The following is a 17,596-nucleotide window of genomic DNA, read 5'->3' on the forward strand; positions in this document are numbered from 1 at the left end:
GCTATTTTCTGGACTAGACCACATTAAATGCAAAATAAAAACACTGGGTGTGTAAATTTCTCCTTACTGGAAGGCTGAGAAAGACTGAATGGAGAGGGGTGAATTCTTTTATGCATGTAATAGTTCAGAAAACTGATATGATGTCAACATGAATGTGTTTTACAATAAAATTGGGTGTCAGAGCCAGAATGGATTCACTGTCTCTGCAGGCCAGAGCATGGCCACTGTTGCCTAGAATTGAGTAAAGTTGTCAACTGAACTGATGTTTAGCTTCAGTAAGACGGCCTGAAAGAAAAGAGCCAGCATAAGGAAAACTCGCTGAAGCAACTTTTTGCTTTAAGAAACAGCTGATATTTCTAACCCATCTAAAAGAGGTCAGTTACTTTATCATTTGAAGACAGAAGATAAACTGACACTTCATCAAAAAATAAAGATATAAACAAACATTTCAAATTAGATCTTGATATAAGAAAATACATGCTTTCTGAATTATGAATCTCTCATAAAAATCATTTCATGTTTCAGATAGGGCATACTGCCTTAAACTTTTCATCTAGATTCTTTTAACAGTGCATTAAAAACTTCACCAAAAAGCAAAAGCTCTGAGGTCAAACTATTTCTACCCACTTAAAATGTTCCATGTTAAACCAATGTTATATTTTACTACAATATTTTTCTAAAATTAACTCTAACATCCAGAACAGTTAAGAGATCAACTTAATCTCCCTTGATTCTGTAACCAGGACAATCAATTCTGCCTACAGTAAAAGAAACACTGCCCACCCAACAGCATTCTGAACAAAAGCTGGCTGTACATACTGTAGGCACTGCAAGCTCAAGACCAAAACAAGTCATACACAGTAGACCTATACCCCAGAGACTTCACTCTTTTCCTTATTCTCTGTCACTGAACAAACTGAGGTAAGACAACACTCTAGGGATGAAATAGCAAAGAGGAGGAAAAGCAGAGTGGTTATAAATGTCCTGTTGAAACAGTTACATACATAAAAACCCAGCCATGCATTTCTCTGGTGCCTACCATATCACAAGTCCAAGGCAAAAAACACAGTACCTTGGGGGTGCTTGATTAACATAAACAGAATAATCTACAACATTTCTCCTATCCCCACAGAACCAAGCATTAGCTAAATCTGCTTTTAAAAGCACCAACATGTGGCTTCCCTGGTGGCACAGTGGTTAAGAATCCTCCTGCCAATGCAGGCGACACAGGTTCGAGCCCTGGCCCAGGAAGATCCCACATGCCGCGGAGCAACTAACCCCGTGTGCCACAACTACTGAGCCTGTGCTCTAGAACCCGCGAGCCACAACTACTGAAGCCTGTGCACCTAGAGCCTGTGACCCGCAACAAGAGAAGCCACCACAATGAGAAGCCGGCGTGCGGCAACATAGAGTAGCCCCTGCTCACCGCAACTAGAGAAAGCCTGTGCACAGCAACGAAGACCCAACGCAGCCAAAAATAAAATTAAATTAATAAATTTATTTTTAAAAAAACACTGCAACAAAAGATTTGAGTTTTCAACAATGAGAATAAATTTAGCTATATGTACTCACCTAATCATTCAAATAGTTTAGAATCTAAGGCTTTGGTCTTAGAATTTAGATAGAATTTAGGAACAAGTCCAAGCTCTACTACTTAATAGCTAGGTGATCTTGGGAAATTTATTAAACCTCTCAGATCTTAGTTTCCTCATCTGAAAAAACAGGACTAATCAAACAAATCACAGTTGATGCATGTAAGAGAGCCTATCACAGTCCCTAGTAGATGGTGGGCCCTAATAAATGTTAGTATATAATAATGCAATAATTTCTAAATAATAATATAGTTAGGTGCTATATAACAATTGAGCTAGTTCAGTCAACAGAATCCAAAAACTGTGAGGCTCTACCCAAGCACTAACAGCAACAAACTGAACAACTTAAAATGCAACAAGCAAATACTTCCAAAAAGGAGGTACATTTTGGGTTCAAACCCTTACCTCAAATTCTTGTAAAACATTCTTTTTGTGGCAGTTCAATTAGAATGAGATTCAAAAGAAAGAACAAAGAAGTAACCTTGTAATATAAATATTTCCAATCTTTGCCTTCCACCCCACACATGTATACAACCTCCCAAAAGGCCATATAGCATATTTTAAAACTAACAGTTTTCAAATGAAAATTTTCTTGATATAGAAAGATACAATACACTACTGTTATAAAATTATAGCCAATGCACCATGAAGATCAAGGAATTTGGAAAGAAAAATGGCCAATTCTTTAAAGGAAAGGAGAAAAATTTACTTGGAGGTTTAGCTATGGCTAAAGGATGGAATGTGTGCCAGGAGTCACTAATAAGCCCCTAAAGCATATGCAAGTAATAATGTAAAAGCCAAGCAGAAAAGACTTGAAAAAAGATGTTACCTATTGTTAAACATTATCTGTGGGCTTCCCTGGTGGTGCAGTGGTTGAGAATCCACCTGCCAATGCAGGGGACACGGGTTCGTGCCCCAGTCCGGGAAGATCCCACATGCAGCGGAGTGGCTGGGCCCGTGAGCCATGGCCGCTGAGCCTGCGCATCTGGAGCCTGTGCTCCGCAACGGGAGAGGCCACAACAGTGAGAGGCCCGCGTACCACAAAAAAAAAAAAAAAAAAAAAAAAAATTATTGGTAACAAACAATTGCTAAAATGCCAACATAAGGAGGATGGCATTATTTGCATATGATCAGAAGAATACTATTAAATAATTGCATTTTAAGTAGCATCTAAAGCAAAATGGAAACATTTCCAGTGCTTTAAAAGAAAACTCCATCCTGGAAAAATTCCTCCTTTACTCCAAAGTTGTTTCTATCTACAGAAAAATTTTCTGGAAGACATTTTAAATACCAGCATAATAATAGACAAGTCACAATTACTTATCTTCACTGTCTTCTTTATTATTTAATATTTAAGATAAAAAGCCAAAAGACAGGTCTGTGAACACAGAAAGCATAAAAACAATCCCTCTGTCGATACCCATATTTACAAAGAGGCATCTGAATAGCCCACCGACCAAAGTGCTCCCTGTAGCCCAGAAATGAGCATCACAAGATTGACAGATAACAGAACATTGCACTGGTCTACTAAAGCTTTTCCTTTATACTAAAAATTTTAAGCCAGCAAAATACTTCAAAATGGAGTAAAAAATGTATTAGATGTCAAGAGTTCATTATCTCAATTCCATAAACAGGAAGGTCACTAAAAATACAATCTTGGAATGTTTAAGAATCACAGGCTGGACTTCCCTGGTGGCGCAGTGGTTAAGAAGCCACCTGGGGCTTCCCTGGTGGCGCAGTGGTTGAGAGTCCGCCTACCGATGCAGGGGACACAGGCTCGTGCCCTGGTCCGGGAAGATCCCACATGCCGCGGAGCGGCTGGGCCCGTGAGCCATGGCGCTGAGCCTGCGCGTCCGGAGCCTGTGCTCCGCAACGGGAGAGGCCACAACAGTGAGAGGCCCGCGTACCGCAAAAAAAAAAAAGAAAAAAAAGAATCCACCTGCTAGCGCAGGAGACATGGGTTCGATCCCTGGTCCGGGAAGATCCCACATGCTGCAGAGCAGCTAAGGCCGTGCACCACAACTACTGAGCATGAGCTCTAGAGCCCACAAGCCACAACTACTGAAGCCTGTGTGCCTAGAGCTCGTGCTCCGCAACAAGAGAAGCCACCGCAATGAGAAGCCTGCGCACCGCAACAAAGAGCAGCCCCCACTCGCCACAACTAGAGAAAGCCTGCATGCAACAACGAAGACCCAACACAGCCATAAGTGAATGAATGAATGAATGAATGAATCATAGGCCAACATTATTCCTTTCTCTTATCCTATCCTCAGACTTTCATTTCTTGTTGTTCACACAATGTATATACTCAGATGTTATATAGTCATCCAAAACTAAACACATCCAAAACATCTTCCCTAACTCTCCTATCAGAGTCAGCAGGACCAATATGTTCTCTGGTTTCCAAGCTTTTAAACTCCCCATAAATCTTTGGTTTTTCTCTGTTGTCTGCTCACGTTAAATCTTTTTAACTTTTATAGTGTAAGAAGTTCATACAACACAACTGGAGTTTACAAGCTAACTACCTGGTAATCAGTGCTTGCCTCTACCCTCAATCTTTCCATTTATCCTTTACTTTCCAGAGTCCTGTTTCTCAAGAGTTATTTCCCATGTAATCCTTTGGCAAGGGGAAATAAAGAATTATATGAGTAAAATTAGCATTTCTTGAGGATTTATTATATCAACAACTATGTATTTCTCATTATCACATCCAATCTCACTCAAGTTAAATGTGAAGTTAGTTATATGCGGGGGTGGTGAAATGAAAGAAAAATATTTTTATTAAAGTTATTTATTTATCCTTCCTCACTCTTGAATCTCATTCTAATTGAACTGCCACAAAAAGGATATTAATTTACTCTATCTATAGACTTGTACAAGTGACAGATTTAATTTAAAAAGTAACACAGGAAAGTTATTAAGTTACTTCTTCAAGACAGCCTAACTGGGAAGTAGTGAAACTGGGACCCAAATCCATGTTTGACCCCAAAGCCCATATTCTGAACCATTTCTCTCTCATGAGTGTTAAGTTCCCCCCAAAACCTCCATCTTACCTTGCTGCTTTCACTTATCCTTCTACCTTGGCAAAAATTTGTCATCCCTTACATGTGACTTCCCTAAAAACTCTAACACTCTCCCAAAAAAGATCCATTTCCTTTCTACCTTCAAAAGTCTACTTTATTCTCTTCATTTCATAAAACCTTCTTAGATTAGTACCATACATTTCTAGTTTAAATGATACAGCGCCAGCCAACATTCCTGGACTTTTTTCTTTCCAAATATTTTGTGCTTTGGTACAAAGAGCTAGTATTATATATATCAATTCTTGTCACTTGACATTAGCAGAGTCCAATTTAATCTCATGAAGAACAAAGAACAGCAAGGTGCAACACTAGCAAAGAGACAATTATATTTATATAGATAACTTGGTTATATCTAAGAATGTGATTTGGTAAGAGATTTTTCATATTCCTGCAAAGCATATCCTCCTATCATTTCTCATTTGTAGCCCAAATCTTCTTGTCTACCAAAGTATGTCTGAGTTTTGACGACATCAAGGAGCTGTAAGATGAGCACTACATACGGCAAGCAGTTTGTAGTCTAGTGTAGCAACTGTTCATATGGATTGCAAAAGCTGCTTTAAAATTGTGAAAGCAAGAACCTAGTGTCCACAGTGTTCTTGGAAAATAAAGGGAGGAAAAGGAAGAAAGAAAGGATGGCACAGTCTGTTTTTCCTCAGAGGGCTAAATACATGGCATTGGCTCAGCTATTACAATGTTTCCACCATTTCAACACGGCAGCACCAACCAAGGATGCATTCTTTAGTTGCTACCTTTTGGAAAAACTTAAGAAAATGAACACTATGAACATTCTTGAGGAGACCTTCACTATTTTGAAAAACCAACTGCAAAACAGTTCAAAATGGCGCTTTATTAACCTTAATTATTACCATAGATTCCTTTTTAAGCATATATTCATTTTAATATTTTTAATGTAAGGTAATACAGTTCAAAATGCAAAAAGTACAACATTTTAAAGTTGTTTTCCTATTCTTGAATGCAAACCCCTTGTTCTCCTCCAGAAGCAAATAATGTCATGGGTTTCTTATGCATGCCTGGAGATATTTTTACATAATATAAGTATATATACACATTCACACACTATTATAAATATACACACAAAAAAATAAATATACATTTCTATTATTTTTCCTTCACTAACGCATATACACACTGTTCTGTACCTTATTTTTTGATTTAACATATTTTGGAAACTGTTTCTATATTAGTGCATGAAGAGCTTCATCATTCTCTTTTATGGGTTATATAGTATTACATTGAAAGAGGTAACATAATTTATCTAACTCGTTCCCTACTAATGAACATTTAGGTTATTTCCCAGCTTATACTATTCTAACAAATGCTGTAAGTATTTCTGAACATATATATATATAAGATTTTTTACATGCAAATATATATAAAAGGTAAGTTCTAAGAATTGCAATTGCTGGGTCAAAGGATTATGTACATTAAAAAATTTCTTTTGGCATTTATTTATTTTTTGTAGTTATATTTTCCCAGTGTTATTGAGAAATAATTGATATATATCACTGTATAAGTTTAAGGCATATATCTTGTGATGTGATAACCACAATAGTTCACGATAACATCTGTCTTCTCATATAGGTACCATAAAAAGAAAGAAAAAAAGGAAAAAATTTTCTCCTTGTGATGAGAACTCATAGGATTTACTCTCTTAACAACTTTCCTACATATCATACAGCAGTGTTAGCTATAGTCATGTTGTACATTACTAAAATTTTGACAGATATTACCAAACTGCCCTCCAAAGAAGGTTATAACAATTTATATTTCCACCAGCAATTTGTACGAGTGCCTGTCCCTACACTCCTCTCATCACACTGCTACCATACTTTTTGATCTCTGCCAATCTGATAGATTAAAAAAATGGTAGTTCAGTGCAGCTTTGTTTTGACTCTTGAAAGTCAGTAGAATGTAGTGGTTAAGGATGTGGGTTCTGGGGCTATCTCCTGGCTGTATCACTCACTTGGTTCTGCATTCACTGAGCAACCATGAGCAGGTAACTTAACCTCTGTGCCTCCACTTCCTCATAAGTCAAATGGGGTAATAATACTCCAATTTCAAATGTTCTTATGAAATTAGATGTGTTAATACATATGAAGTACCCAAAATTGTGCCCGGCAAACAGTAAACACTCGTTAATTGGTATTGCTATTTTTTATCTTATTTTGAGTAAGGATGGGCAATTTTGTTTGCATGTTTAAAGAGCTATTTGTATTGCCTTCTCTGTTGTCTTTTCATATCTTTTGTCCTTGTTTTATTGGATTAGAATCCAAAATATACAGAACTGCTACAAATCAATAAGAAAAACAAGCTTAATAGAAAAAACAGGCAAAGGATGTAAACAGGTCACAAAAAAAGTGAAAACAATTGGTCCATTATAACTCTTAGCCACTAATCACAACAGTATTCTCACCTTAAAAAGCTGTTGAACGTTGAGGCTTATGGAGTTTTTGCTTCCCTTATTCCCTCTCCAGCTACATTTCTGAGTCTCAGTTCATATATTTTCTCCTCCCAAACATTCATACCACTTCTCAGGCTCTGAAATTATTCTACTTATTGAATTATTTTTTTTGTCTGTCTCTCTGCACCAAAGTGTATGGTCTTTGAGGGCAGCATACTTGTCAGCTATGTTCACTGCTGTATTCCCAGCACCTAGAAGAATCTCTGGTTCAGACAAAGCAAGCAGTAGTTACCTGACTGATGACACTGTTTAAAGTTAAGCTGAAACCGGAACCCTCATAGAGCACAGATGGGAATATAAAATGGTGTAGCCACTTTGGAAAAAAGTCTGGCAGTTCCTCAAAGGTTACCATAGAGTTCCCTTACCACATGAAGCAGCAATTCCACTCCAAGGTATATACACAAGAAAAGTAAAACTAGGGCTTCCCTGGTGGTGCAGTGGTTAAGAATCCACCTGCCAATGCAGGGGACACGGGTTCACGCCCTGGTCCGGGAAGATCCCACATGCCGCGGAGCAGCTAAGCCAGTGCGCCACAACTACTGAGCCCGTGCTCTAGAGCCCGCAAGCCACAGCTACTAAGCCCGCGCGGCGAGAGCCATTGCTCCGCAACAAGAGAAGCCACCACAATGAGAAGCCAGTGCACCGCGACTACAGAAAGCCAGCGCGCAGCAACGAAGACCCAATGCAGCCATAAATAAGTTAATTAATTAACTTTTTTTAAAAAGGAAAGAAAAGTAAAAATATATGTCCACACAAAAACTTGTACATGAATGTTCTTAACAGCATTATTCGTAACAACCAAAAATGTGAAACAACCCAAATATCCATCAATTGATGAGTGGATAAATAAAATATTCATTCAATGGAAAATTATTCTGCAATAAAAAGAAATGAAATGTTGATATATGCTGAAACATGGAAGAACCCTGAAAACATAATGCTAACAGTCAATCACAAAGACCACACAGTGTATGATTTCATTGATTTGAAATGTCAAGAATAGGCAAAGCTATAGAGGACAGAAAGTAGATTAGTGGTTGCCTAGAGCTGGGGGTAACGGCAGAATTGGGAGGAAATGGATATAAGGTTTCCTTAGGGAGGTGATGAAAATCTTCTAAGATTGATTATTGTGATGGTTGCACGATTCTGGGAATATGCTTTAAAAAATACTGAATTGTCCACTTTAAGTGGATGAACTGTATGGTATGTGAATTACATCTCAGTGGAGCTGTTTGTTTGTTTGTTTTCAGTTAAACTGAACAAAATATAAACTGAATTCTGATGTTTGACACCCACAGAATGGAGATATCACTACTACTTTGTTGGAACTGTTGCGTGAATATGGGAAGAAAAGAATGAAGGGAGGAAGGAAAGGAAAAAATCCCTTTCTTGAAGTACTAAAATCCTTCTATTGCCAAAAATATTATTCATAGATAATCCAATTTCATTTTTTCTCCAAAAGTAGAAGCTGATCTAGAACAGTAAAACATCTGTCTTATTTTCTTTTGTCCAAAGCTCTCCTTATAAACCTCATCTGTAGCAAATATGGAACCAGATCTCCGTACACCATTACTCTGCAGGTTTAACACTTGCTTCTTGGCATAATGCTGAGACAGGGGAGGACATCAGGAAAAGCCAGCTTTCATTTGTGACTTATAACACTGATGAGGAGTTCAGGTAGCAGGCAGGACTGTGTTCTATTATGCAACACCATTCTGGCACTTTCGCAGGAATCTGAAAGCCACATACATTTTATAGTAGCACATGCTCTAATTCCTTCATCTTTAATAAAGAACCAAGGATAAGATGTCTTTTAAATATCATTCTCAACCTTTTAAGCTACTGTTTTACAAAATAATTGAAGTCCCTTTATAGATATCCTATAATCAGCACAAACATTTTCAGAGCAGTAACTTGAGTTTAGACAAGGTGTGTTTTTAATGTCCCCAACCTAAAACTTTTTGGTTTAAGGTACTTGGCAAGATGCCTTTGCAAGCCATGTTACAAAAAGTTCTGAGAAAGTAAGTATATTGTAAATAAGAAGGCACAGGCTCTGGAGCGAGATAAATCTCAGGGGTTTGTTTTTGTTTTTGTTTTTAGCTTTTGGTCACACCCCACGGCATGTGGGATCTTAGTTCCCTAACCAGGGATCGAACCCACGCCTCCTGCATTGGAAGGCAGAGTCTTAAGCACTGGACTGCCAGGGAAGTCCTAAATCTCATTTTGAATCCAGCATTGTCACTTACTAGCCATGTACTCTTAGGCAAGTCACTTAACTTTGCTAATCCTCAGTTTTCTAACCTATAAAATTAGAATAATACAAAGTTATGCTGGTATTATGAGGATTCAGCAAGAAAATATAATATTTTTTGCCATTACCAGCACACTCTTGGCATACTGCAGGAATTTATTGCTGTAAATACTTATTTCTTCCCTCTATTTACTCCTCTTCCTAATCATACCTCGATAATTAGCACCCAATGATAAAGCTCAAAGGAAATCTTTCTTAAGTCAAGTTGTATGCTAGAGCATCAGAGAGGCAAAATCACATAGTAGTTAGGATGACACAGACTCTGGAACTTCCAGAAATAAGAACATAGCAGTGTAGGTACTTTTAAAATCTCACCAAATTTCATCATCATAACCAGACAGCAATCAGGAAAGAATAACCCCCACATGACACCTTCTACAAAAGCAGGTGACAAGGAATTCCCCCTAAATCCTAGAATATAGATGGGTGGGGCCAAAAACATCCAATAACAGCAAGTGGTGATGGCAAAGAGAAATGCATAGGAACAGCCATGCGGAACCCAGAACTTGCCAACAAAACAATCACTCCCAAAGGGAAAAGGACCAATGCCGTGTGGGATCCTAGGCAAGTGAAGCTGAGAACTATTGAAATGAGAGGAGTCCATACAGGTTCCAAGTCATGGGGGAAAACAATCTTAAAAATTGAAGACTAATTAAATGGTATCTATCAATCCAATCTCAAACACAGTGGTTTGTACATACTCAGGGAGATATAATCTGAGGGCCCTCCCCCAAAAAACTGCAAAGAAAGCTTTAACTTCATTCAATAATCTAGATTGTTATTTTGAAACCATTATAGATACAAGATAAAGAAAATAAAAAAATGTTAATTTTGTTAGGAATCTAATATTTAGCATAAAGAAAGAAGTACAAGATCAAAGAAGTTAAGTAAAAACCCTGTAATCTTAAATCTGAATTAGAATTATCAATGCAAACTCTTTTTTTTCCTCTCTTTTCCTAAAAGCAAACAACCCAGCAGCAATAAGTCTCACACTGTGCTCTTGATATATCATCCCTCAATAAAAACAACCATAGCTCTTTGGAGAAATGGCAGATTCCAGGCCTAATGCAGGGAATATACAAGATGAGCCTGGCATTTTTGTTGTGCCAGAAAGTAAGTAGCTATAAAAGAATCTTGTCAAAAGAACACAGGAGCCAGCTAGAAGGAGCTCCCACTGGACAAATGTGTGGCAATTTCAGCAGCGAAAAGTATGATGCAACTTATTAAAACACACTGCACATACAAAAAGCCAAGACTTTATGATAACAACTTAAAAAAAAAGAAGAAAGAAAGAAAAAGAAAGAAACAAGTTAAAACTTATACACCTGGGACTTCCCTGGTGGTGCCGTTGTTAAGAATCCGCCTGCCAATGCAGGGGACATGGTTTGAGCCCTGGTCTGGGAAGATCCCACACGCCGCAGAGCAACTAAGCTCGTGAGCCACAACTACTGATCCTGTGCTCTAGAGCCTGCAAGCCACAGCTACTGAGCCCACGCGCCACAACTACTGAAGCCCGCACGCCTAGGGCCCATTCTCCACAACAAGAGAAGCCACCGCAATGAGAATCCTGTGCACCGCAACACAGAGTAGCCCCCACTTGCCACAACTAGAGAAAGCCCGCGCACAGCAACAAAGACCCAACACAGCCAAAAATAAATAAATAAGTAAATTTAATAAAAAAAAAAATTTATACACCACTGGAGGATTCTAAGGCACTACCTCATTACTCTGGAAATTGACAATTAAATGGAAAGAATTAAGCATCTCACACTGCCTGAATTGTATTTCAGGATAACCAAACAGCCCTAGTGGATTGAATAAAGCTCTTCTAAAGAGTTCTGGCTAATAAATGAAGAAAGGAAAGCATAATTGGAAATTTTCATTTTAACCCCTTAGAAATTTAGTAATTCACTGTACTTCAATTTTTTTTTTTTTTTTTTTTTTTTTGCGGTACGCGGGCCTCTCACTGTTGTGGCCTCTCCCGTTGCGGAGCACAGACTCCGGACGCGCAGGCCCAGCGGCCATGGCTCACGGGCCCAGCCGCTCCGCGGCATGCGGGATCTTCCCGGACCGGGGCACGAACCCGTGTCCCCTGCCTCGGCAGGCGGACTCTCAACCACTGCGCCACCAGGGAAGCCCTCAATTTTTTAAAAAAGAAAGAAATTCAGTAATTCAAGCACTGATCGTCCATGGATGGTAAGACCATTACGTGAAAGGATGATGAATGAGAAACTTTACAATGAAAGTATCAGGCTGGCACTAGCGGAATCCACTGATCAATCATCACATTACAAAAAGTAAGACAAGCAAATTTGGGGGTAATGCAATAAATACAAATCTAATCAAGCCTTTCGATCTAACTTCTAGTCTAGAAGAAATTTAGGGAATAGAGGCATAAATCAAATGATGCCACAAGAAAGGAATCAGCAAAATCCAGAATGTGAGGCATTCTACAGGGTAACCATTTGGTTTCTTCAACAAGTCAATGGTATATGGAAAAGCACAGTGAGGGGGCAGGGGTATCTGTTCTAGTGTAAAAGACAGTTAAGAGTCATAACAGTCACAGCCAAATAAATAAATAGATAATTTTTTTAAAGACTTCAAAATTGAAAAAAAAACAATTAAATACAGTGGATGAACATTTCTGGATCCTGATTCAAACAACCCAACTGTAAAAAAACATGTTAGACAATCAGGAAGCCTAAACTGATATTAGGTATCAAGAAAGTCTGGTTAATTGAAGAACTTCTTGTTAATTTTGTGAGGTGTGATAGTGGCACTGTGGTTTATATAAAGAAGAAAATATCTTTTTTAAAAGAAAACATAATTATTTCAGGATGAAATAACATGGTGTCCAGAATTAACTTTAAAATATTCTAGCAAGAAGAAAAGTTGTGGGAGGACATATGAAACAAGTATAAAACACTGATGGCGGTTAAATCTGGTTGATGGTTTTACGTAAGAGTTCACTATGCTCTCCACTTTTTTGTATGTTTGAAAATTTTTCTAATAAAACTAAAACATACAAACCAACAAATAAGAAACAAGGAGATAAAAAAAACAGTATGAACTCTAGAATCAGACTGCTAGGGGACTGAATACTAGGTCCTCCGCTTAATTGTGTGAATTTGGGCAAGTCATTTAACTTTCTTAAGCATGGCTCTCCTTCCACCAAATGGGAGAAATGGTACCCCCATTTATTAAGTTTGATTGAGATAATCCATATAAAGCTGAGAGAATGTTCTCGCACATAGAAGAAAGTCCAGTAAATGTCACCCATTTTTATCATAACTATTAGTAGTAGTATTATTGTAGAGGATGTGATTGCGAAGACTCCTGAATAGTTCTTTTTTTTATAGATTTATTTATTTTATTTATTTTTGGCTGCATTGGGTCTTTGTTGCTGTGCGCTGGCTTTCTCTGGTTGCGGTGAGCAGGGGCTACTCTTCCTTGCAGTGCACAGGCTTCTCATTGTGATGGCTTCTCTTGCGGAGCACTGGCTTCAGTAGTTGTGGCACCTGGGCTCAGTAGTTGTGGCTAATGGGCTCTAGAGCACAGGCTCATTAGCTGTGGCGCACAGGCTTAGTTGCTCCGCGGCATGTGGGATATTCCAGGGCTCGAACCATGTCCCCTACATTGGCAGGCAGATTCTTAACCACTGTGCCACCAGGGAAGCCCCTGAATAGTTCTTAATGTAAATGGCCAGTTTATTTTTTGTCAAAATGTTTATTTCTTTTTCAAAAAACATTTAAATGCACAATAACAAACATTTACAAATAACTATTTTTCCTTTTCTATTATTCAGCTTTTTGAAAATTAATAAGCACAAGCATTGCTGTCACCAATATAAGAGCAAAGAAGGTCAATTGTTTCAAATTTTATACTATTCTTCAGTTAAAGTGAAACAGTGTTATGAATATTTTATCTATAATTCATGGTTCTATTTTTTTATTTAAATTTTCTCTAAAATGATACATAAAAGAAATGGTAAGGCTAACAGTAAATCTAAGAAACATACAAAGCAATCTTTTTTTCAACTAAAAGCTGAAAATATTTCTCTCATTTCTAAATAAATAAAATCAGTTTGGTGCTCATAATATATATGCTTTACATAATACAAAAAAAATCCCTTTTGTAAATAAAAAAATTATACTGAGGTCTACAGAGCTGAGGCAACTGAGAAATTTTTCCTTTCACTTTTAATCAGGCTTCCTGTTGTAAGAGCTCAGCAGACAGTGACGCGAGACACTGCCTCCCAACTTCAGTTCACCTTTGCAGTTCCACAAGGGACACCATGTCAAGATTGTTCAGCTTTTTTGATGAGTGCTGCGTGGGTAACTAATGTGTAAATGCAGATACGTATAGAAAGCAGTTTTGACAGTGATGTATTGCAACTGGTTCCAGATGTCGGTAAGGGATGCTTGGCCAGGCATCTGGGGCTCCACTGCCACAGAGCAGTGCCAGGACCAAGCCAATCTTCAAAAGACCATGGCACTTTAATTCTGCAATTAGAATCTTCTTAAGGCAATTACTTTTGCTTCTCTTCCTTCAGAAAAACACTAAAATATTTCTACTTTGTTGCTTGTTTTTTCAATTTAAGGGAGGTTGAAATATTGAGCATTCTAACAGGCTGAAAGAAAACTTCAAAGCAAACTGCTGAGATATTCAAAATTAAGCACATATTCATGTCATATAATGAGAATTTAAACTAAATTGCACCAAAACTTGAATATGTATAAAGTTTAAGCAACCCTTGATTAGCAAAGTGAATGTTGAGATTGTTCATCTAGTGATACTAGAATTCCTAAGATCATCATTAACATGGTACATATATCACAATAATTGTAAATCAAATTATCAAGCTTATCTCTCCTTTTGCTGGCTATAAACTTGACAAGTGTATATTAGCTAAGGAAAATGTACTGCATTTGCACTGAATTTAAGAACTAAATGATAAATTTTGTAACAATGTATTTCCAAAATAAAATCCTAGAAAAGAAGGACTGACAAGCAGCCTGTGAATAAATGAAATTTCTGATCCACTGGTTAATAAAGTGCAATAAGAAGTATTCAAAAATTCCATAGTAGAAAGACATTATTACAATCATGTGATGAACAGCCTTTAACCTTTAAAATTGACAAAGTTGCACTTTCTACATGAAAAATGTTGTAGCACAGCTCCAACATAAGAATTTGGTCTAATGGGAATATTTTCAAATAACCTGTCTGTCTCCCTCTTCTTTCAATACCAAACTCACTGCTCCAATCAAAAAAACTCTCAGGGGATCACCTACAGTTACATTCTCTCCATGTGGTTTTGCTATAAGGCATTTTCTCATTGATCAAGGGAACTGCAGAAAGCTTGCGTTCTGTTTATCCTAGAACAAAGGTGACTTACGTTACTGATTTTCAGTATCAAATCAAAGGTTTTAAAATACTTTTAATAGAAATAAAGGCAAAGAGATCCGTCAGAATGATGTTTAGAACTCTATGTTCCTTTTGATTTCCTAATAAATTAAATAAATTGAACATTCTAAATATATTACAAAACTTTTAATCTGTGAGAGAACCTTGTGGTCAGTAACTTCCCGTTATAAATACATTATTTAACTACAGCCTGAAGCTGCTTTGTTTGGTCTGATATAACTTGATAAGCTAATTGAAAGGTCAAGAGTAGTTTTAAAAACTGACCAATCTTATTTTTCCAGATGGATCATCAAATTTATTTTGAACCTTGAATTTAAATGATCAACCAGTAAAATTTTATTACAGGCTTAGAATACATTAAAGAATGGTGCCAGATAGCAGAAGAGCTGTAAAGTATTTATTCCCATCTCCCCTTTTATAGGGTTCTGGTATGACAAATCTTTACTGTGACACGTATAGCAGAAAGCCACAACTTAAAACAACCTTAATTTTGGTCCTATCCTAAATATGATGGTTTTGATTGTTAATAAATTATGTTCAACAAATAAAATATAGTTGGAGAATTTCTACATAAACCATTAATTACGGGAACGTTGTCTAGGCAGTACAATTGCATATATCAGATCTGGCAGGTCAAAAAATTATTGCCTAATGGAAATATGGATGCAAGTATATTTAACTGAATGACTTTTGTGTTTATCTTGTCAGTTTACTAATAACTCAAAAGAATTCCTCTGGACAACAAACTAATACTTCCAAAAAAGCAAAATACAAATGACCATATCCAAAAGTCCAAACTTAAAAATTACTGACATCTATGTCCAACACACAAAGACACAGTAGATCAAGGTCCTAAATGAATTTAGTTTCTGATTCTGAAAAATAAGTGCACAATTCCAGAACAAAACTATGTATTAAACAGTCTTATTGCTGGTGGCAATGTAAATTGGTATAACCACTTTAGAAAGCAATTCAGCAACATCGTGGAAAGTCAAATACAGACATACTCTATAACCCAACATTTCTATTTCTAGTTATACACCTCAGAGAAATACTTGCATGTGGACAAGAATATGTGTACAAGCGTATTTATAACAGTAAAACTTTAGAAACAATTTAAGCATCCATCAACATTGAAATAAATATGAAGTTTATTTGCATGATAGAACACTACAAAGCAGTTAAAACGCATGAAACTGATCCACAGATATCAAACTGGATACACTTGGAAAACAATGGTAAGGGAAAACAGCAAGCTATAAAACTATATATATATATATATAGATAGATAGATATAGATATATAGATATATATGCATACATTTCATTTATATCAATTCTAAAAATACTAACTACATATCATTTATAAACACATACATATATAGTAAGCTGGTTTTTTTTTTTAATTCAAGTGAGAAACAATATGCACCAACTATAAGATAAGCACTACTCAAGTATAAGTAGGAAAGTTAGTGGGCTGAAGAGATGGGGCATCTTCAACCATACATAAACTGTATTTTTTAAAATTAATATCTAAAGCAGATATGGCAAAATATTAATATTTACTCAATTTAACTGGAGGGAATATGGATGGCCATGTGCTTGAAATTATTTTACAATTAAAAATTAATATGTAAAAACTCCAGGGACTTCCCTGGTGGTCCAGCAGTTAAAACTCCATGCTCCCATTGCAGGGGGCCCAAGTTCCATCCCTGGTCAGGGAACTAGATCCCACATGCCACAACTAAGAGCCTGCATGCCACAACTAAAGATCCCACACGCCGCAGTGAAGATCTCGCAAAGGCAACGAATATCCCATGTGCCGCAACTAAGACCCAGCACAGCCAAATAAATAAATAAATATTTTAAAAACAAACAAACAAAAAATCTCCATATACCCTACAAAATCCTTTACTTCAGAATTTCTACCAATACCTCATTCAAATACATTCATTTATACACTGCATAACTTTGTTAGGTCAAAAATTATGCCCATAATTGAAGGACAGAGCAATCTATTCTTCCCAATAAGGTCTTCACACAAGAAGTTAAACTGTCTAAATACTGAGTACTGATATTACCATTATTATGTTTTTGTAGCATTCATAATCATAGATATACTTTCAAAGGAAAGACTCCCCTAATCACCAATGACCCTACATTAATTGGTGAATACTCCAGACAAGCTAGAGTCACCAATCACTTATAATATCTGATTTTCAATTCTATCTGAAACTTCACATAAAAACATTTTAAGGGGCTTCCCTGGTGGCGCAGAGGTTGAGAGTCCGCCTGCCGATGCAGGGGACGCGGGTTCGTGCCCCGGTCTGGGAGGATCCCACGTGCCGCGGAGCGGCTGGGCCCGTGAGCTATGGCCGCTGAGCCTGCGCGTCCGGAGCCTGTGCTCCGCAACGGGAAAGGCCACAACAGTGAGAGGCCCACATACCACAAAAAAAAAAAAAAAAAAAAAAAAAACATTTTAAGGAAAGAGGAAGGTTAATTCTACATCATTTATGACAAATAATCAAGATAAGAAAACAGTAAATAACTTATTTGGATTTCAAATAAGGAAGCTCTTTTTTTTTTTTCAAATAAAGAATCCTACATATGAAAGATCAGATCCATGAAAATGTTTAAAGTAGGTAAAAATCATTCCCAGAAAGAATTTGTTAAGACTGGGGTGAATAAAGGAACTTATTAAG

At 37.1% G+C, this 17,596-nt stretch overlaps 1 protein-coding gene across 3 annotated transcripts in view; it reads right to left on the reverse strand.

The window, feature by feature from the left end:
* Positions 1-17,596, reverse strand: part of PBX3 (PBX homeobox 3) — a gene marked incomplete at its 5' end in the record, with an annotated part of 237,796 nt that overhangs the window by 143,261 nt on the left and 76,939 nt on the right. The gene's annotated exons all lie outside the window — the stretch shown is intronic.

Source organism: Hyperoodon ampullatus (genome assembly GCF_949752795.1).
Source record: "Hyperoodon ampullatus genome assembly, chromosome: 6".
NCBI classification, from domain to species: Eukaryota; Metazoa; Chordata; class Mammalia; order Artiodactyla; family Ziphiidae; genus Hyperoodon; species Hyperoodon ampullatus.